This window comes from Marmota monax, unplaced genomic scaffold, assembly GCF_021218885.2.
Source record: "Marmota monax isolate L192 unplaced genomic scaffold, Marmota_monax_Labrador192_F-V1.1 WCK01_AAM20220418_F8-fsc00023, whole genome shotgun sequence".
Taxonomy (NCBI): domain Eukaryota; kingdom Metazoa; phylum Chordata; class Mammalia; order Rodentia; family Sciuridae; genus Marmota; species Marmota monax.
Genome location: NW_026692907.1, coordinates 12,765,792 through 12,788,153, shown reverse-complemented (window position 1 = coordinate 12,788,153; position 22,362 = coordinate 12,765,792).

Genomic DNA, 22,362 nt, shown 5'->3' with positions numbered 1-22,362 from the left:
TGAGGGAGAAGGGGTGGCAAAGGGGAATAAGTGGGGAACACATTTGGTCCAATTATGCCACATGCATGTAGGAACATACCACAATGCAGTACAAGTTTATATAAAACTGTAATGTACCAATTAAAATAAATGAATTAATTAATAGAAGGAAGTAACAGAAAGGGATCAGAGTGAGGGAGGATAAAAGGGAAGGGAATAGTACTAAAGACTGAAATGGAGAAAAACTCTTACATGCCCATTTGCAAATTTATCAAAACGAAACCTGCTATTATGTAAAACTACAATGCACTAAAAATAAAAAGAATAAAGACAAATGTATATCTATTTAGATATATAGACACACATATATAGACTTATAAACATATAATTTGAAACTAAGAAAATAAAAAAATGCATTCCATAAAAATATTAATTCCCCAAAAGCTGATATGGCTATGTTAATACTATGTTAATATTTAAAAAGTAGACTTCTAAATAAGGAATACTGGCAGAGATAAAGAGAAAGAATTTATGATGATATATAGATCAATGCAAGACATAACAATTCTAAATATTTATGCATCTTAAAGCAGAATTTGAAACTACATGAAGCAAAATATGTCAGAACATAAAGAAAAATAGGTAAAATCACAACTATAACTAGAGATTTCAATACCTCTTCTCAGAAATGGAAAATAAACAAGCAATAAAAAAAAGTAAGGGGATGGTAAGACAACAACATTACCTAATACAATAGTGTGTGTGTGTGTGTATATATATATATATATATATATATATATATATATATAATAAAAAATATATATAATAGTGTATATATATATTTTACAGCATCTATAGTATACATACATCTATAGTATACATTCTTTATAAGTGTACCTTGACCAAAACAGATATTTTCTCAGTTGTAAACAACACTGAGCAGATTTCCAAAGTTACATACCATACAGAAAATGTTGTTTGACCACAATGGAATTAAATTTGAAATCAATAACAATATTATCTATAATATTATTTATAATATTATTTATAATATTTATCTATAATATTTCTAAACATTTAGAAATTAGGCAAATCTGCTCCAATTAAATGATGGCTAAAGCTCCTGTATTAATGCAGAAATGTTCAGATGTGAAATGATTGAATTGTGGGAACCGTAAGTTAATCAGTTTATCCTAGTTTGAATGAACAAACTGGGTGGTAACTATAGCAGTTGAGGCATGACGGGAGGAGGTGGCTCACTGGGGGTGTGCCCTGAAAGGGTGTATCTTCCCTGTGGCCCCTTTCTCCTCCTCCTTTCTGCTTCCTGGCTGAAATGAGGTGAGCAGTGTTCCTCCACCATGTCCTTCCACCGTAATGTTCTTCCTCACCTTGAGCCCAAAGTAATGGAATTGGCCAACTGTGGACTGAATCTCTGGAACTGTAGAGTCAAAATAAACTTTCCCCATGACCAGTGTAACTCCACTTCATGTATAACCATAAGAATGGGAAGTTATACTCCATGGATGTATAATATGTCAAAATACACTCTACTGTCATGTATATCTAAAAAGAACAAATAAAATAAATAAATAGACTTTCCTTCCTGTTACTTGTTCTTGTCAAGTTATTTTGATCACAGTGACAAAAAGTTGTCTAAAATATCACTAAAGCAGTGATTAGAGAAAAAGTTATAGCTTTAAATGTATTTATTTGAAAAGGAGACAGGTTCAGAAGCAATGATCTAAGTTTTTTTTTTTTTAAACAGTAGCTTTATTTCTTTATTTTTATGTAGTACTGAGAATTGAACCCAGTGCCTCCATGTGCTAGGCAAGTGCTCTACCACTGAGCCAGAACCCCAGCCCAATGATCTAAGATTTTAATGTGAGGTGTTAGAGAAAGAACAAAATTAAATGCAAAATATATATAAGTAAGAAATAATAAAGAGTGGCAATAAGTAAAAACAAAAGATGATTCCTACAGACCCACGTGGGAGACCAGCCCAGGTCAGGCCTAGGACCACACCTGCTGACCCATGCTAGAGTCCAGGCCCAGGCCCAGGACCTGCCCCCCCCCCCCCACTGATCCACACAGGAGCCCAGGCCCAGGCCAGACCCAGGACTGCCCCCATGACCTGTGTGAGAGCCGAGGCCAAAGACCACCCCTGCACAGAGCGGAGGACCATGCTGAGGCTCCCCATTTATCACTGTGTTGTTCCCCCAGCTTGCCTCCATCTTAGGACACTGCAGCCATTGCCATAACCCTCCCCACATAGGAGCCCCACATAGTACCCTTGGGGCAACAAATAGGGCCTGAAGACAGCTGCATCTCCAAACAGGCAGCCCAAAGTCATTGTAAGGTCCACTCTTTCATCCCCATCTCTGAAAGTAGTTGCTTCCATCTTGGGACACCCCCAGTGTTATCCTGAGTTACTTTACAATTGCTGCCACCACCTTTAGTTGCAGTAGCATTCATTGTGGAACACTGGCCCAGTGATTGGAAAGCCCAACACCAAGTTGAGGTACTGGTAATCTACAGGGACACAAGATTATAGGGTAGAAACTGTAATACCTCACATTCTCACTGAAAGAAAGGATGACACATAGACAACATCAAAAACACAGGGAAGAAAGTGCCCCAAACAAACCAAGATACTATATTAATAAAATCCATTCACAGTGCAGTTGATGAAATGACAGAGAAAGAGTTCAGAAGGTACATAATTAAAATGATCTGTGAATGAAAGAATGACATAGGAGAGTAAATACAGGCAAAGATTGATCATACCAACAAAGAGATAAGGGAGCAAATACAGGTAGCAAAAGATTATTTCAAGAAAGAGAGAGAGATTCTGAAAAAGCAAACAAACAATCAGAAATCCTTGAAATGAAGAAAACAATAAACCAAATAAAAAAAACTCAGGAGAAAGCATCACTTGGTCCAAGATCCCTTGGAAGACAGAACATTAGATAATGAAGACAAAATATATAATCTTTAAAAAAAAATTATTTTTTTTAGTTGTAGTTGGACAGAATACATTTATTTAATTTATTTATTTTTATGTGGTGCTGAGGATCAAACCCAAGGCCTTGCATGTGCTAGGTGAACACTCTACTGCTGAGTCACAACCCCAGCCTCCAAAATATATAATCTTGAAAATAAAGTTGACCACACAGTGAAGATGGTAAGAAACCATGAATAGAACATCCAAGATTATGGGATAGCATCAAAAGACCAAATCTAAGATTTATTGGGATAGAGGAAGGCACAGAGATTCAAATCAAAGGAATGTACAATCTCTTCAATGAAAAAATATCAGAAAATTTCCCAAACATGAAGAATGAATTAGAAAATCAAATACAAGAGGCTTACAGGACACCAAATGCACAAAATTATGACAGATATACAACAAGGAACATTATAATGAAAATGCCTGGCATACAGAATAAGGATATAATCTTAAAGGCTGCAAGAGAGAGGAATCAGAATACATATAGGGGGAAACCAATTTGGATCTCAGAAGATTTTTCAACCCAGACCCTCAAAGTCAGCAGATCCTGGAACAAGATATACCAAGCTCTGAAAGAATATGGATGCCAACCAAGAATCTTATATCCAGCAAAATTAAACTTCATATTTGATGACAAAATAAAAATCTTTCATGATAAACAAAAGTTAAAAGAATTTACAGCGAGATAGGCTGCACTACAGAACATTCTCAGCAAAATATTCCAGGACAAGAAAATGAAAAATGACAATGAAAATCAGAAAAGGGAGAAACTACACTAAGGAAAAGGCCAATCAAAGGAGAAACCACATCAAGTTAAAAACCAAAAATAAACCAAAATGTCCAGGAATACAAATTATATTTCAATAATAACCCTGAATGTGAACGGCCTAAACTCATCAATTAAAAGACATAGACTGGAAGATTGGATTTTACAAAGACCCAATAGTATACTGCCTTCAAGAGACTCATTTTACAGGAAAAGACTTCCACAGATTAAAGGTGAAAGGGTGGGGAAAAAATGTACCACTCACATGGACTGTGTAAACAAGCAGGGTTTTCCATCCTCATATCAGATAAAGTGGACTTCAAACCAAAGCTAGTGAAAAGGGGCAAAGAAGGACATTTCATTACTGCTTAAGGGATTCATACCTTAACAAGATATAATAGTCATAAATATCTATGCACCAAACAATGGGGCAGCTATGTATATCAAACAAACTCTTCTTAACAACAAGAATCAAATAGATTCCAACACAATAATACCATATGACTTTAATACACCTTTATCGCCACTGGATTGATCTTTCAAACAAAAACCAAACAAAGAAAATATAGAAACCAATAAAACAATCAATAATTTAGACTTAACAGACATATATAGAATATTTCACCCATCAATGAGAGAATACACTTTCTTCTCAGCAGCACATGGATCCTTCTCCAAAATAGACCATATGTTATATCACAAAGCAAGTCTTAGAAAATATAAAAAAAATAGAGATACTACCCTGCATTCTCTCTGACCATAATGGAATAAAATTAGAAATCAATGATGAAATAAAAAAGAGAAGCTACTCCAACACCTGGAAACTAAATAATATGCTACTGAATGAACAATGGGTTGCAGAAGATATCAGGGAGGAGATTCAGAAATTCTTAGAAGTAAATGAGGACTCTGATACAACTTATCAAAATTTCTGGGATACTATGAAGGTGGTGCTAAGAGGAAAGTTCATTGCATTAAGCTTATTCATTAAAAGAATAAAAAGTCAACAAATAAACAACCTGAAATTACATCTCAAAGCCCTAGAAAAAGAAGAACAAAACAACACCAAAAGTAGTAGAAGACAGAAAATAAAATCAAAGTGGAAATCAGTGAAATTGAAACTGAAGAAACAATTTTTTAAAAATAACAAAACAAAAAACTGGTTTTATGAAAAAATAAATAAAATTGACAAATCCTTAGCCAAACTAACAAAAATAAGGAGAGATAAAACTCAATTTACTAAAATTTGTGAAAAAAAAGGAAATATCACAGCAGACACTACTGAAATACAGAAGACAATTAAAACTATTTTGAAAATTTATACTCCAGTAAAATAGAAAACCTCAAAGATACCGACAAATTTCTAGAGGCATATGATCAAACCAAACTCAGTCAAGAGGACATACACAATTTAAACAGGTCAGTTTCAAGCAAAGAAATAGAAAACACCACCAAAAGCCTACCAATCAAGAAAAGCCCAGTATCAGACAGATTTACAACTACTCAGCTACAGAGAAGAATTAATACCAATACTCCTCAAATTATCCCATGAAATAGAAAAGGAGGGAAACCTTCCAAACTCATTCCATGAAGCTAGTATCTGCTGCAGTCTGGCTGGGCACAAATCACGAGCCACCACACAGCTTGTAGATTCAAACAGCAACTCTTTATTCCCGAACTCACACCAGCCGTCTACAATCACGTTCTGGGGAAATCCACGTTCTCTGCCCAAATCCACCTCCACTGGGCTTCTATCTCCAAAACATATTGTCTGAATCCCGTGAGAACTCAAGGGGAACTCAGGCAGCAGGATACGCCCTATTCCCAGCAGGAATAATCTTAAACCTTAAACCTGGAACCTAAACTGGGAACGCCCTAAACACGATTATCTTAAAACCGGGAACACCCTAATCTGCCTTGGTCCTTGAGCAAGGTCACCTACATTCAATGTCACTGAAACATGTCAGCAACATGGGGTACGCTGGCAAGGAAATTGTCATACCCACTTGGCTAATGGCTCCCAGCAAGTATCATCCTGATATCAAAACCAAACAGAGACACATCAAGGAAAGAAAACTTCAGGCCAATATCCCTGATGAACATTGATGAAAAATTCTGAATAAAATTCTCAAAGAACACTTACAAAAACATATAAAAATTAGTGCACCATGATCAAGTGGTGTTCATTCCAGGGATGAAAGGTTGGTTCAACATACAAAAATCAATAAATGTAATTCATCACATCAATAGGCTTAAAAATAAGAATCATATGATTATATCAATTGATGCAGAGAAAGCACTTGACAAAATACATCCTTTCATGTTCAAAACAATATGAAAACTAGGGATAGTAGGAACATACTTCAACATTGTAAAAGCTATCAATGCTAAACCCAAGGCCAACATCATTTTAATAGAGAAAAAAATTGAAAGCATTCCTTCTAAAAACTGGAATAAGACAGGGATGCCCACTTTTACCACTTCTATTCAACATAGTCCCTGAAGCTCAAGCCAGGGCAAATAGACAGATGAAAGAAATGAAATATGCCTCTAGAAATTTGTTGGTGTCTTTGAGATTTTCTACTTTACTGGAGTATAAATTTTCATAATAGTTTGTAATTGTATTCTACATTTCAGTAGTGTCTAATAGGAAAAGAAGAACTCAAGCTATCATTATTTGCTGATGACATGATTCTATACTTAGAGGATCCAAAAAAAAAAAAAAAAACTTCACCAGAAAACTTCTAGAATTAATTAATGAATTTATCAAAGTAGCAATACCCAGAAATCAATAACTATTAATCAAATGAATTTCTATACATCAGTGATGAATCCTCTGAAAGAGAAATTAGGAAAAACTACCCCATTCATTATAGCCTCAAAAGAAAATAAAATACTTGGGAATCAATTTAACAAAAGAGGTGAAAGACCTCTACAATAAAAATTACAGAACACTAAAGAAAGAAATTGAAGATGACCTTAGAAGATGGAAAGATCTCCCAAGCTCTTGGATAGGCAAAATTAATATTGTCAAAATGGTCATACTGCCCAAAACACTATACATATTCAATGTAATTCCAATTAAAATCCCAACATTATTCCTTATAGAAATAGAAAAGGCAACCATGAAAGTTTTTTGAAAAAATAAGAGACCCAGAATAACCAAAGCAATCCTTAGCTATAAGAGTGAAGCAGGAGGCATCACAATACCAGAACTTAAACCATACTACAGAGCCATAGTAACAAAACAGCATGGTATTGGCACCAAAATAGGCATATAGACCAATGGTATAGAATAGAAGACACAGAGACAAACCCACATAAATACAATTATCTCATACTAGACAAAGGTGTGAAAAACATACATTGGAGAGAAGATAGCCTCTTCAATAAATGGTGCTGAGAAAAATAGAAATCCATATGAAGGAAAATGAAACTAACCCCCTATCTCTCACCATGCACAAAATTCAATTCAAAGTAGATCAAGGACCTAGGAATTGGACCAGAGACTCTGCACCTAATAGAGGAAAAAGTAGACCCAAATCTTCAACATGTTGAATTAGGCCCCAACTTTCTTAACAAGAATCCTGAAGTGTAAGAAATAAAATCAAGAATCAATAAATGAGATGATTTGAAACTAAAAATCTTCTTCTTGGCAAAAGAAACAATCAATGAGGTGAAGAGAGAGCCTACATTTTGGGAGCAAATATTTGCCACATACACGTCAGATAGAGCACTAATCTCCAGGATATATAAAGAACTCAAAAAACTTAATATAGAAAAAGAAAATCCCAATCAATAAATGGGCTAAGGAGCTGAACAGACACTTCCCAGAAAAAGATATATCCGATCAGCAAATATATGAAAAACTGTTCAACATCTCTAGTAATTAGAAAAATGCAAATCAAAACTACTCTAAGATTTCACCTCACTCCAGTCAGAATGGCATTTATCAAGAATGCAAACAATAAGTGTTGGCGAGGATGTAGGGGAAAAGGCACACTCATACATTGTTGGTGGGACTGCAAATTGGTACAACCACTATGGAAAGTACTATGGAGATTTAGAAAACTTGAAATGGAACTTCCCTTTGACCTAGCTATTGCCGCAGTCTGGCTGGGCACAAAATCACGAGCCACCACACACCTTGTAGATTCAAACAGCAACTCTTTATTCTCGAACTGTCACCGGCACTTTACACACACGTTCTGGGCAAATCCACGTTCTGGGCAAAATCCACACTCTCCACCGGGCTCTGAATCCCAAAGATCTCTCTGAATCCCGTGAGAACTCAACGGGAACTCAAGGATTGGCACGCCTGAGGCAGCAGGATACGCCCTATTCCCAGCAGGGTACACCTTAAACCTGGAACCGCCCTAAACCCAAGGAGCGGGATACTCCCTAATCCCAGCAGGATACACCCTAAACCTGGATCCGCCCTGGTCCTTGAGCAAGGTCACCTTACATGCAGTGTCACTGAAAATGACCTGGGTCATGCCATGCGTCATACCTACTTGGCAATGGCTCTCAGCAAGCTGTCCCACTCCTCTGTCTCTAACCAAAGGACTTAATATCAGCATACTACAAAAACATACCACATCAATGTGTATAGCAGCTCAATTCACAATAGTTATATTGTGGAACCAACCTAGATGCCCTTCAATAGATGAATGGATAAAGAAACTGTGGTATATATACACAGTGGAATATTACTCAGCATTAAAAGAGAATAAAATTATGGCATTTGCAGGTAAATGAATGGAGTTAGAGAATATCATGCTAAGTGAAGTAAGCCAATCCCCAAAAACCAAAGGCCAAATGTTTTCTCTGATAAGTGGATGCTGATCCATAATGGGAGGGGGCGTGGGATAAATGGAGGAACCCTGATTGAGCAAAGGGGGAGGGAGGCGTGGGGAGCGAGCGTGAGGGCAGGAAAGATGGTGGAATGAGAGGGACACATTACCCTAGGTACATGTATGACAGCACATATGGTGTGACGCTACATCATGTACAACCAGAGAAATGAAAAATTGTGCTGCAATTGTGTACAATGAATGAAAATGCATTCTGCTGTCATATATACCTAATTAGAATAAATAAATTAATTTTTAAAAAAATAAAGTAGACAACCATTAAAATTTTCAAAGCCATCGTACTTTGAAAAGATGAAAAAAATATACCCTACCATTTCTGCTCAAATGAAAAATGATAAAAAGAAAGTACAAATTGCTAGTATGTGAAAGGAAACATCACTTCAGATCTTATAAACATTAAAAGAATATAATAAAAGAATACTCTGACAATAAATTATACAGCTTTTTTTTTTTGATAGTGGGGATTGAATCCAGAGATACTTTGTCACTGAGCTATATCCCCAGCTCTTATTGTTTTTCATTTTGAAACAGAGTCTTGGCAAGTGCTTAAGGGCCTCATTCATTTTCTGAGACTAGCCTTGAACTTGCTATCATCCTTTCTTGGCCTCCCAAGTTACTGGGACTATAGTCATGTGCCACTGGATGAATGACATAATTTTTAAAGAAATGGACACTTTTTTTTTTTAAAGAGAGAGAGAGAGAGAGAATTTTTTTTTTAAATATTTATTTTTTAGTTTTCGGCGGACACATCTTTGTTTGTATGTGGTGCCAAGGATCGAACCCGGGCCACACCCATGCCAGACGAGCGCACTACCACTTGAGCCACATCCCCAGCCCCAATGGACACATTTTTTTTGAAAGCCATCAATTACTAAACTTAAAAACAAGAAATAGAAAATCTGAAGGATTCTATATCTATTTATTGAATATGTAATTAGAAATCTTCCTAGAGAAAACTTGTGCTCTGATAGCTACCCTGGTGAAATCAACCATGCATTAAAGAATAAATAATACCAATTTTATATAATTTGTTTTTGAAAATAGAAGGATATGGGACTTTTTCCAACTCACTTCATGGGGCCATTAAATCCTATATCAAAAACTAAAAAAACATAATACTATCATAAAAAACTAAAGATCAAGCTGGGCATGGTGGCACATGCCTATAATCGGGGACTCAGGAGGCTGGGACAAGAGGATTGTGAGTTGAAAGCCAGCCTTAGCAAAAGTGAGGGGCTAAGCAACTCAGTGAGATCCTGTTTCTAAATAAAATACAAAATAGGGCTGGGGATGTGGCTTAGTGGTCAAGTGCCCCTGAGTAGTTCAATCCCTGGTAGAAGGAGGAGGAGGAGGAGGAGGGGCAGGAGGAGGAGAAAAAGAAAAAAACCTAAAGATCAATATTCTTCATGCAAAATATTCGTTCAATATAAGTTCAAGCATGCAACACATTAAAAAGACAAATATATCATAATCAAGAGATCAATCCCAGAAACTCGTAAGGTTAATTTAACACTTAAAACTAGTCAATGTAAGTCACTCCCTTAACTAAATAAAAGGGAAAATAGTATCTCAATAGATGTAGAGCAAATATTCAAAAAAAATCATCACCTTTTCCTATTAAAACCTATAGAAGAAAATATAGAAGAATATCTATATAAAATTTGGGTAGTCAAAATTTCTTATACATGACATTGAGAAATTTTTAAAAAGTGAAACATGCCATACTGCAGAGCAAAGCGTATAAAATGTATTAGCTACAGATCATTATCTTAAAAAATTAAATAGAGAAAAACCTGAACGGTCACTTCATAAAAGAAGATATGTAAAGATAGTCAGTAAGTAAATAAAAAGATGTTCACCTTCAATAGTCATCAGTTAAATATAAATTAAAACCACAATTAGATACTACCTTACACCTGGTTGATGGTAGCGATTATGAGACCCAAAGCATGGAAAGTGGACAAAAGTGTTGTTACAAGTTTTTTTGTTTCCTCCTCTCCCCCCCAATATAGATTGAATCTCTAACCTCTAATATCTCATATTGTGATCTTCTTTGGAAACAAGGTCAATTAGATGAGGTTATACTGGAGTAGGGTAGACCCTAATCCAATAGGATTGATGTTTTTGTGGAAGATGACCATGAATGACAGACACAAGGACAGACGTTATGTGAAAATGAAGGCAAATTGGAATCATGTGTCCACAAGCCAAGGAACATCTGGGACTACCAGAAGATGGAAAAGATCCTCCTCTGGAGGCTTCAAAGCGGTTGTGGCCTTGCCAACCTCTTGATTTTGGATTTCTAGACTCCATAACTGTAAAACAACAAAAGATGATTGTTGTAAGGAACCCTGTTGGCAGTGTGTTGTTATGGCAGCCCTAGGAAACAAACACAGGTGTGAAGCATCCGGAGCTCTCATCTATTACTGGGGGTAACTTAAAATAACCATTTCTTGCTAAGTTAAACAAACATATGACTTGGCAATTCTGCTCTTAGGTATTTATCTAAGGGGAATGAAATGCCCACAAGAATATTTGTAGAAGAATGCTCATAGTAACTTCAGTCAAAATAAACAGAAACTGGAGTTAAGCAAAAGTCCATCCATAGGAGAATGGAGAGACAATGTGTAATGTTTATAATTTTGAGTTTCACTGAAAGATAAAACAGAAGGAGCTACTCCCAAATTCAACAGTGTAGATGAATCTCAAAATTAACATGCTGAATAAAAGAAACCAGTATAATAAGGAATACATTGCATGATTCCACTTAGCTGAATATTAAGACAAGCAAAACTAATCAATTATGACAAACATCACAACAATGGTTCCCTCTATAGATTTACCTATAAAGGATCATGAGAGCACATTATGAAGCAATGGAAATATTCTGTATCATGGTTTGGATATTGGTTATGGCTGTATACATTTGTCAAACTTAGCTCTGAACTTTAGATCTTTGCATGGTGTGTATTTGTTTTTATGCTATTATAAATGGTATTATCTTTCAAATTTTATTTCCTCATTTTTGCTGATGTATAGAAATCTACTTTATTGTACTTTAGTTGTGTTCCGTCTCTCCTCTCCCCTTCCTTTCTGTTTCTTTGCTGATGTCCTCAGCTAGAATCACTGTAAATGATTTTATTGAATTAATCATCACTAGATAAGTGCAATCAGACAGCAACAGTTTTGTTAATCTTGATCTTTACTTTAAACCCACCCTGGATTAAATTTGGGGCAGATCTCATGGCTTTTCCAATCATGCTTAGATAACAAATAGTCCCTTTGGTTTGGCATTAAGAAATTCATTCTAGCCTAATAACCACACGACTTTAGTCTGGTTTAGGATAACAATCAAAAACTTCAAACTCCTATCCAATATAAAGCATCTCCCTTTCCCCAGTGGGGGACCCGCCCAGGCTTGGAAGTACACAGAAGAGGTGGTACACTTTTACTGGTCACCTTCTTCATCTGTTATCAGATCTATCTTCTGCTCACACACTAGCTGCTTATCTAAGCCCTTACTGTCAGTTGAGGCAGAGGGGATGACAGGAAAGGGCACTGGATCAGCTGATGTGCTCTTGGCTCCCCCGGCATGCTGACTCTCATGAAGTGCTTTTGGGGGTTTTCTGGAGAGGGTGCAGCTGAGACTTCCAATGGCAGTCGCCCTGGTGATCATGATGCTTGTCCTCTGGCAAGAAGCTTTAGGACCTGCTTCCAGCCCAGGCTTCCAAATATACCACACACAACTTGGTAAAGTGTAGCCAGTCCTCCTCAGCACAATCCATTTTTTTTTAAACAGGCTGGTTTTTTTATTTTTTATTTTTTATTTTTGAGAGAGAGACAGAGAGAGAGAATATTTCAATATTTGGCAGACACAACATCTTTTGTTTGTATGTGGTGCTGAGGATCGAACCCGGGCCGCACGCATGCCAGGCAAGCGCTTCCGCTTGAGCCACATCCCCAGCCCAGCACAATCCATTTTGAGAAGATTCCCAATTTGCCCTGTTATTTGTAGAAATATAGAACTAGTTTGCATTTCTCTGTATTCTCTCATCTGATGGCATATTGCTCTCCTTTAAACAACCTGTTGAGGTGAATACACAAATTCCCCAGCTCTCCAAATTTGGGGGTGCCCTCAGTTCCCCTCATTCAACTCTAGGTAAAGGAAAGTCACCCCTTCCCCTCTGCCAAGAGGACCAGTGGGAGGGTAACGAACAGCACACTGACCCCTCTCTCCAGCAAAGACCTCACTGCTGGCCTTTTTGCACAGCAGCTCCTCCATGCTCCAAGGGTCCCCAGGCATGCCCTCTGTAAATGGTCAGACACCTTGCTCTGGGGCAGTGGAGTCATGTGGGGTACTTGAAATCTATCTGATTGTTCTCAAAGTGAGACAGCAAAGTCCCATTTTAACATCCTCTTGAATAATTGATCTCTTTCCTTTTCTCATTTCTCCTTGTTAGTCTCAGTTGTATTTTGTCACTTTCAACCTTGCATTCCTATTATTGCTGTGCATGTCTATTTTTCACTACTGGAGGATACGTTTCTGGAGAATTGGATGCAAATGTGATTTGACTTTGCATCTGCCGTGGAACTCAGTGGAGTGCTGGTATAGAGTTAGGGCTTAATATTCATCAAGGAATGAACAGATGAGTACTTGGAACTGCTCACGCAGGGTTGGTCAGTTTAGGCAGGGCTCAGACTGACCTTTTGTTAAATACCCCGGGCTTCCTAATTCCTTAGCCTGTGTCTAAAACTCATTCATTTGCTTGTTACTCAACAACTCTTTTTTGAGAATTGATTGTATGTCAAATACTGAGTAAGAAGTCAGTATTTAAAGATAGACATGTTAAAAAAAAATAGACAAGGTCTCTACACTTTTGGAGTTTAGAACTGACACATCATGGTGTGGATATGACATTGAGAGGTGAGTAAGCTTTGGCAAGGTCAAGAGGAAGAACAGCCAATTTATGAAGGGTAATAGCTGACCACTACTGTTGACTTGGAGATGAGAATGTATGGATGTGGACAGTGGGCACACAGGATAGCCACAGATCAGCCTAGCTATAACCAAGCAGCGTGGAGCAAGTGCATGGTCCAGACAAACACTGACAGGTTTGGGCAGATGTTATGGTGTGAATATGGTTTGTCCCCTCTGAAACTCATGTTGAAATTTAATCCCCATCGTGAGCTATTAAGAGGTTTCCTGAGGTGACTATCATGAATAGATAACCTATTCATGCAGTTAATGGATTAATGGGTTAAAGGGTTATCTAGAGTGAGGGTCTATAAAAAAGACAGTTTGGCTAGGTCTCTCCCACATGCCCTGTTTCTTGCCATGTGCTATCCCATGCCACCTCCAGATTTTGCTGGCAAGAAGGCCATCACCAGATGCAAGCCCTTGACCTTGGTCCAGAACCAAGAGCCAAAATAAACCTCTTTCCTTTGTAACCTATCCAGTCTGTGATATTGTGTTGTTAAGAACAGAAAATGGACTAGGATAGTGGATGTGAACAGCTGCTTCTGAGGACATTCCTGGAACTTGGTTTTCTTCAGCATATTCCTTAAAAATATGATTTACAACACGCTCTTAGTCTTTTGGAAACATCTAGGTTAATGAAAATAAGCACTGAGGTATACTTTCAATGCCTGTTTGTGATACCTGACTCTGAATTGATAAATAGCCTTGTCAATTCTATAAGGTATTTAGATGCTCTTGTCTCACGTTGTCGCTTAGTGAGGGTCTCGTTATCTGCCCTCAACTCCCCCCAGTTCCCACACACACCCACACACACTTACCCTGGAAACTGAAGCCTTTCGGCTGTGCTGAAGGCAGGTACATACTTATCTCTCATTAAACTGATTGACAAGGATTTTGAAAAGTGACCTTGGGGAAAGAATATGGCTTATCCTAACTGAATCCTTAACAACATTATGCCACGTTTGCCTCCAGGAACAAAGGAGCTCTGCAAAATAGGCTGAGTTGGGTGTATTTTCTCAGCATCCAAATATCACGCACAAACATCTCAGTAGCAAAATTCAAAGCCACATGAAGAACCAAGTGCGTGTGGTCTGGAATATTAACAATCCATGTTAATTTGGAGGCATTTCTGCCTGCAGGGCTCTAACAGAAAAAATAACTAAAAACAAAAGAAGATCAAATGTAATGACAGGCTGATCATAATCTCTGGTTTACAAGCAGAGAGCTATCATGACTCTTAGTAATGTGTGAATAAGCAAGGTTTACAGATTATTGAGTAGCAGATACATGATATTAAAAATATAGAAAGAACAAGTCTCCACTAACAACATCGATATTGGTGCCGAATGACTCTAGGATGCCCACTGAGTAATGTGGTATAACCTGCAAACCATCGGGAACACAAAAGAACCCAAACGCTAACATTGGGTTTTGGAGCACACGGTATTCTCCTGCTGTAGCTGGGTTGGGCTTTCATGTGGCCAGAGAATTCCTTCCAATATTTTGTGGTCCTGGCAAGCTTCAGTAGACAGTGTTACTTCATAACTGTGGGCCAAGCCACAGGTGAAGGTCAAAGACAGGGCTAGGGCAAGCATCTACAAGGGAAGCTGGAAAATATGTGTGTGTATGTGTGTGTGTGTGTGCGCGGGGGGTGGGGGATGGGGGGAAGCAAGCAGGTAGGTGAGGCAGGTGGTGAGGAATGGGAGTATACTATTTGGAGCAGCAAGCAGAGTTCTAACACCCAGAGTAGAAGCCAAGTCTTGTAGCCAGAAAGAGAATGGGTTCTTGGAAATAAAAACAGCTGCCAACAGGCCAAGGCAGAGAACCCAACAAAGATAGTAAACCAGGAAGGTTGAGAGCCAAGAGGTGAGTGAAGCCAGCAGGATTGGAAAGAAGTAGCTGGTTGGATGGGAGGTGTCCTGGGGAATAGGCAGGGAGGCCTGTGCCTGCTCAGAGTGGTCAGACAAAACACCTTGTGATATGGGACATCTCTCTAGATGACAACTACAAACTAACAGATAAAAAATCAACCCCATATGGCTCCCTCCCAAAATGTACTTCTCATGGTTACTGTTTTTTTCCTACCTGAGGAGGAAGAAAGTTGAGCAATAAGGCAAACTTTACCCTTTAAACAAGGGCATGAAACATATCTTCTGAGCTGCTCAGTAACAAAGGACTCTGTGGTCAAATACATGCTGAAAAAGGCTATCGTATATCATCTTCTCCTTAATTTGCAATGTACATTAGTTTATCAAAGGTTCTGAAAAGCCCTGGAGTGAAGAGACCTGCTTGTCCTTTCTCTGAGCAGCACACATTGAACATTTTTTCTAGGACTTTTGTTACATTGATCCTGAGGACTCAATTATAAAGACAAAATTCATGTTGATTCAATAACAGGGAAATCACAGAAAATCCTTCCCAACACTGTCCAGAAAAAAGTCCTTGTTATTTATTTATTTAAAAATATCTATTTCCAAAAAGGATTTGAAATGGGGTGTGTGTGTGTGTGTGTGTGTGTGTGTGTGTGTTATGACTTGTCATCAGAATGTGAAGAGAGATGGTCAGGATGATCATCCAGTTTCATTGAATTATGTCTTTGAAGCAGTAATGACATTGATGGTCCTGATAAACCAGGCAGTAGGTTCCAGGTACTTTGAAGACAGCAATGTAGAGGCTGAATACAAAAAGTAAATAGAATTTCTGACGGCAAATCCAGCAAATTCAGCATCAGAAAATGGAGATCGTGTTCTGGCCTTCTCTTTGTTCCTTAGTAACTGCAACACAGGGCTGTGGACTGTTGGGGCAGGTATGTGTCAGGAAGGAACCAGTAGCTCTTAAAGCCTTTGATGTTAGAAATCAGTCCCTGCCTTCAATGTGCTTGCATCTTTTGGAGCTGGAAAGGACACTTGAGATCCTACATCTTTCATAAACAAAACAAGTCAATATGGGATCCCAGGTAAGATTTAGGTAGCTTGGTGTATGTTATACTCTCCTACAGATTTTTTGGTAAGAATATTTTCTGCTTGAATCAGATAACTCAGGTTGTTTTCGGGACCCAGGTGCCACCCTGTCACCTGTTTCCACAGAGAGAAGCTCTGGTGGACGAATGGCAAGGACAAAAATGGCATTTTACTTTACCTATTCTTCTTTGAGATCAGGGTCCCAGTCTTTGTGAGAGGACTAAGGAACTAAGGATAGATGCCTTTTCCAGAGAGAGCCCAGGGTGACCCTGAGGGCAAGCTAGCTAATGAGCGGCCCGGGCTTGGCTGAGGATTAAGCCTTTGTGCTGTGACAGAACAGAACCAAAGTAACGTTTGGTTCCTTCCAGCACCTTTCTGGAGCCTACTCTTCCAATTATATTTAGATAGAAGTGGATTTTCTGTAATGCTGTGGAAAGTTGCAAAGGAGATACTCTTTTAGCACAAAAGGAGGGCAGATACACTAGCAAAAAGGTCAACCTAGCTTAAGAAAGCTTTAAAAAAAAAACTTTTAAAAAAAAAACTCTTTCAAATAAACACCAGATTCTTATGAGAAATTCTTTCCTCTCATTTCTTCCAGATTGCCCCAGGTCCTGACCTTCATCTTTCTATGTTCATCATTAGTACCTAAAAAAGGAGATGACTCAGAGGTTGGACAACAGAAGAGGCAAACTTTTGGGAGAAAGGAGCAAGAATTAAAAGTACTGAAGGCCAGGCATGGTGGTGCATGCTTTTAATCTCGGCTACTTGGGAGGCTGAGGCAGGAGGATCCGAAGTTCAAGGCCAGTTTTCGTAACTTATTAAGATCCTTTCTCAAAGTAAGATTTAAAAAAAGAAAAAAAAATGCTTGGAGATGTAACTCAGTGCCTACCTAGCATATGTGAGGCCCTGGGTTCAATCCCCATTATTACAAAAAAAAAAAAAAAAAGAAAAAATGCACTGAGGAGCTATAGAAGGTCCAAGGAAGGGAGGCAGAAGGAAAGAATGCAAAGAGAAAGCTCACTGCCTATGAAAGAGGAGCCATAGGCTCTGATGTGGAATTAGAGTGGAAACTGCTTGAGAAAATATTGCAAGATAAATTGGGAACTATGGTAGTGAAAGAATCAATCACCTAAGCACCAAGGAGAATCCAGTACTGCAAGGAGGTTCATGGGCTAAGGCGACTTCTCTCTTGTGTTCCTGTGTGCTGAGAGAGGACCTACTGTGTGTGCAATGCCATGCTGAGCATTAATCCCCATGATCTTTGGACATGGGACATGGCCTCTACTCCCTTGGAGCAGACTCAAGTACATAAAAGATAGAATGTAGACAGTGAAGAAGAGTGTGATTATGGAAAGGGAGGTGGAGGGAGAAAAATTTGGAGAATTGGATGGGCATGAGCATTGAGCGTGAATTGAGGGCAGAACTAACCAGTTGTGAAGCTTTTGCAAAGCTGAGCACTCATATTAGCATCTTGATGGACATTTTTTAAGGTTGTATGCCAACAGTTTTCACACACATGCGCACATGCATGTGCACATATACATACACACACACATACAATAAAGTCATGACTCTGTGGGGTCATGGAGCAATTATTTATTTATTTATTAGTTTTAGGTGGACACAATATCTCTATTTCATTTTTATGTAGTGCTGAGGATCAAACCCAGTGCCTCAACGTGTGCCAGGCGAGTGCTCTACTACTGAGCCACAACCCCAGCCCATAACAATTATTTTGTAAAGGTATTATTATTTTGGTGCTAAGACTTGTACCCCTTTATACATACAATGCACTTTACCACTGAGGTATGCCCTCAGTCCCTGGGGCATGGAACTTCTTGCTTCTACAATTGCATTGCAGTAGACATTTGTCATACATTTGATCTCCCAGTATCTGAACCCCTTTCCTTTGCTTGGGAGTTTCTCACATTATGAGGTAGAGTGCATATCCCACTACAGACTGTAAAATAGACATTTTCTTTTCCAGACTCTGTTGCTAGGATATTGGTCACATGATCTAGGTTCTGCCAAACAGCTTTTAAATGGAAGGCTGGTGATGTGATGGACCAGGATCAGCCCAGAATCCAGGCATGTGACAGCTGTGGCAGTGAAGTGGTGGTGACAGGATGGGAGCAAGAATGTTAATGGGCAGTGGAGGATCTGCTGGTGGCAGTGATGATGGTGGCCGTGATGGTGGTGAAGGCAGTTATGCATCAGCAGTTGCTTTCTAGAGGTAACAGGAACAGTGGTTTCAATGGCAGCTATGGTGTCCAATGTCTAGTGATGCTGGCAGTGCCAGCAGTGGCATTGGGTGACCAAAGGTAGCAGCAGTTTTGCATTGTAATTTTAGGCATTGTACCTACCATTGTAGCCTCCAGACCTGGATCTCTGGTCCTCCTTAAGACATTGCAAACTACTTAATAAGCATTTCACTTTATGTTAGTCTCAGTGTTTGTTGCTTACAATTAGCACTCCTGGCTAATAAACAAAGCCTTGAAAAAATACTTTTTTAAAAAAAGTTTGAGAGGTTGGGGCTGCAGTTCAGTGGTGGAGCGCTTGCCTAGCACACGTGAGGCACTGGGTTCAATCCTTGGTACCACATACAAATAAACAAATGAAATAAAGGCATGCTATCCATCTACAACTAAAAGAAAAAAAATTAAGAAAAGTTTGAGTATAATTCCACATGACACATAGGTATATTCTTGTGCACCAAAGCCAACAATGACTCAGAGTAAATTTTTTTATTCATTCAATAAATACCTATCAAATATGGAATCTAAAGATGGCTAATATAGAGTAAAAAACAGAAAGATAGTTACCAAGGAGCCAGGGGATGGGAGAAAGGAAAGATACTGGTCAAAGTGTGCAAACTTTCAGTTATAAGACGAATGAGTATAGCATGGTAATTATACAGTATCATACACTTGAAATTTGTTGAGGGTAGATCTCAAGTGTTCTCATCACACACATTAAAAATGGTACCTAGCTCGCCTAGCACGTGTGAGGCCATGGGTTGGATCCTCAGCACCACATAAAAATAAATAAATAAAATAAAGGTATTGTGTCCAACTACAACTAAAAAATAAATATTAAAAAAATGGTACTTAGGTGAGGTGGAGGTATGTTAGTTAGTTTGATCATGGTGGTCCTTCCACGATGCACTATACTTTATATAACTTTGTCCATCATATCTCAATAAAGCTGAGAGAAAAAAAAACAAAGACGAATATCAAATACTTATTAGATGTCTGCTTTGTGTCAGACATTGCAGGAGACACTAGATAGGGCAGTGACCAACCCAGATACAATCCTTGCCTCTTTGGAGCTTATGGCCTAGTAGAAGATACAGATATTAAATAAATACTGGAAAGTATAATGGCAGAGTTCTATAAAATATTAAGTACAATCATGTGCTATGGGAAGCTTACCACATAGGGAAGCTTAACCTAGTTTTAGGTGCCAGAAAAAGCATAATGCGAGACACGAATGATTCGGAGCGGTTAGCAAAGGGAAGGAAATAGAATGAAGAAAAGCATTTCAGATGGGGGAACAACATCTTTGAAGATACCAATGTGAGAGCTGTGGTGGGAATTTTGAGACTCTGAAAGAAATCTTTGACTGGAGGTAGAAAATGAACTGAGAGAAGAGGCTGGAGAAGTAGGTGAAACCAGGTCATGATGGGCCTTGCTGTCTATTAGAAACAATGTAGATTTCTGAGATCCTCCATCCATTAGGTCAGTCTCTGCAACCTGTGCTGATTTGCCTCATAGAAAAGAGAACAGAAATGAACCCAAAGAAAACTTAGAAGTTACCTGAGTTTCTAAATAGATATTTGGTATTATGAACTGAATTGTGTCCTACCCCTAAATTCATATATCAAAATCATAGCCCCCACCCAAGTACATCAGAATGTGACTGTATTTGGAGGTAGAGCCTTGAGAGAGGTAATAAAGGTCAACGAGGTTACATAGTTGCATCCTCTGCCGCGGTCTAGCTGGGCACAAATGCCGCAGTCTGGCTGGGCACACAATCACGAGCCACCACACAGCTTGTAGATTCAAACAGCAACTCTTTATTCCCGAACTCACACCAGCTGTCTACAATCACGTTCTGGGGAAATCCACGTTCTCTGCCCAAATCCACCTCCACTGGGCTTCTATCTCCCAAAAAATACTGTCTGAATCCCATGAGAACTCAAGGGGAACTCAGGCAGCAGGATACGCCCTATTCCCAGCAGGAATAATCTTAAACCTGGAACGCCCTAAACCCGATTATCCTAAACCCGGAACACCCTAATCCCGGATCCGCCCTGGTCCTTGAGCAAGGTCACCTACATGCAATGTCACTGCAAAATGTCCTATTTCCACGAGTCCTTCCACTAAGCAACATGGGGTACACTGGCAAGGAAATTGTCATACCTACTTGGCTAATGGCTCCCAGCAATCCTCATCCAATATGACAGGTATGTTTATAAGAACAGATTAGGACACATCCAAGGCACAGACTGAGGGGAGGCCACATGAGGACCTGGAGAGGAGGTGGCCATCTTCAAGGCAAGGAGAGAGGCCTCGGGATAAACCAACACTGCCGGCACCTTGATCTTGGATTTCAGTCCTCCAGAATTTTGAGAAAATAAATTTTCACTGTTTAAATTACCCAATCTGTGGCATTTGATTATGGCATCCATATTAACTAATACATTTTAAACTTCCACAGAGACAATGGTCTTGAAAATCAAAGAGTTTTTGATTTGTAAGACCTGGAATTCTTGAAAGAGAAAAGATGTTTTCTCCATGCTCAAAGCCAACTTTGAAAAACCAGAGGCAAATTCTATAAAAGTTAGTACATAAATTTAATATCATAAAGAAGTTGAAAAAATGCATCATGATCTTAAAAGAGAATAGCAATTATCTTTAAGATAAAATCAACATGCAGGGGCAATAGCAAATGCAAGAGAGCCAGACCTCAGAAACTCTCTCTGAGAAGGGGGTCCTGAGCTCCTGTCCTGGCTATTGGAGACCCCTAGATATTGGAGGATAGCTCAACAAATAGAGAATCTAATTTTCACCTCCTAACCAGGGTTTGTCTGCTTCTGCTGGCAGGAGGGTTCTGCACAAACTGTAGGCACCTGCAGCCCAGAAGTATGGCAGCTCTTAATGGCAGGTTGAGCCCTTCGGTGTTGCAGCAAACCCCAGCAGCTCACCTCAACACCTGAATTCTTGCCTTGTAAAACCCATAGGTGAAGATAAGCAAGGGTAAGATTGTTGGATTTATTGAAAAAGAGAAACAGGAACAGAATTCTAGCAGTTCCAGAAGGAATCCTATAGCAGGTTTCCCCCTCTGAGTGTGCTAATCTAGGGATTTACATAGCACTTGGGTCAACACTATTGGATCAGTCTTATGCTAATCAGGGTTTGGAAAAGTAACAAGGCTACTGGTTCAAAATTATGCAAATTAGTTTGGTAAAGAACCAGCTATAGGTCAACTCTTGAGTCCAAACTTTAATTCAAGTCTGCCCCACTTCCATTCTCTCATCTGTAATCACAGTTTCCCAACAGGTTGCTGAGTGGATTGTGCATGCTGGGGGTTCTAGAGCTACAGCCCTCAGGGGGAGCAGGCTTCTGCAGCAGGTGCCCCCACCATGCCCAGGCCTGGCTGCTGTGTGTGGCAGGTCAACTCTCCCTGGCTCACTAGCCCACTTCACCCCATGCTGGATAAAACTCTGCTGGCCTCACAGTGCCTCTAATACACAGCATGTTAGAGGTAGGCCCCGGCAAGAGCTAAGGAGATGACAG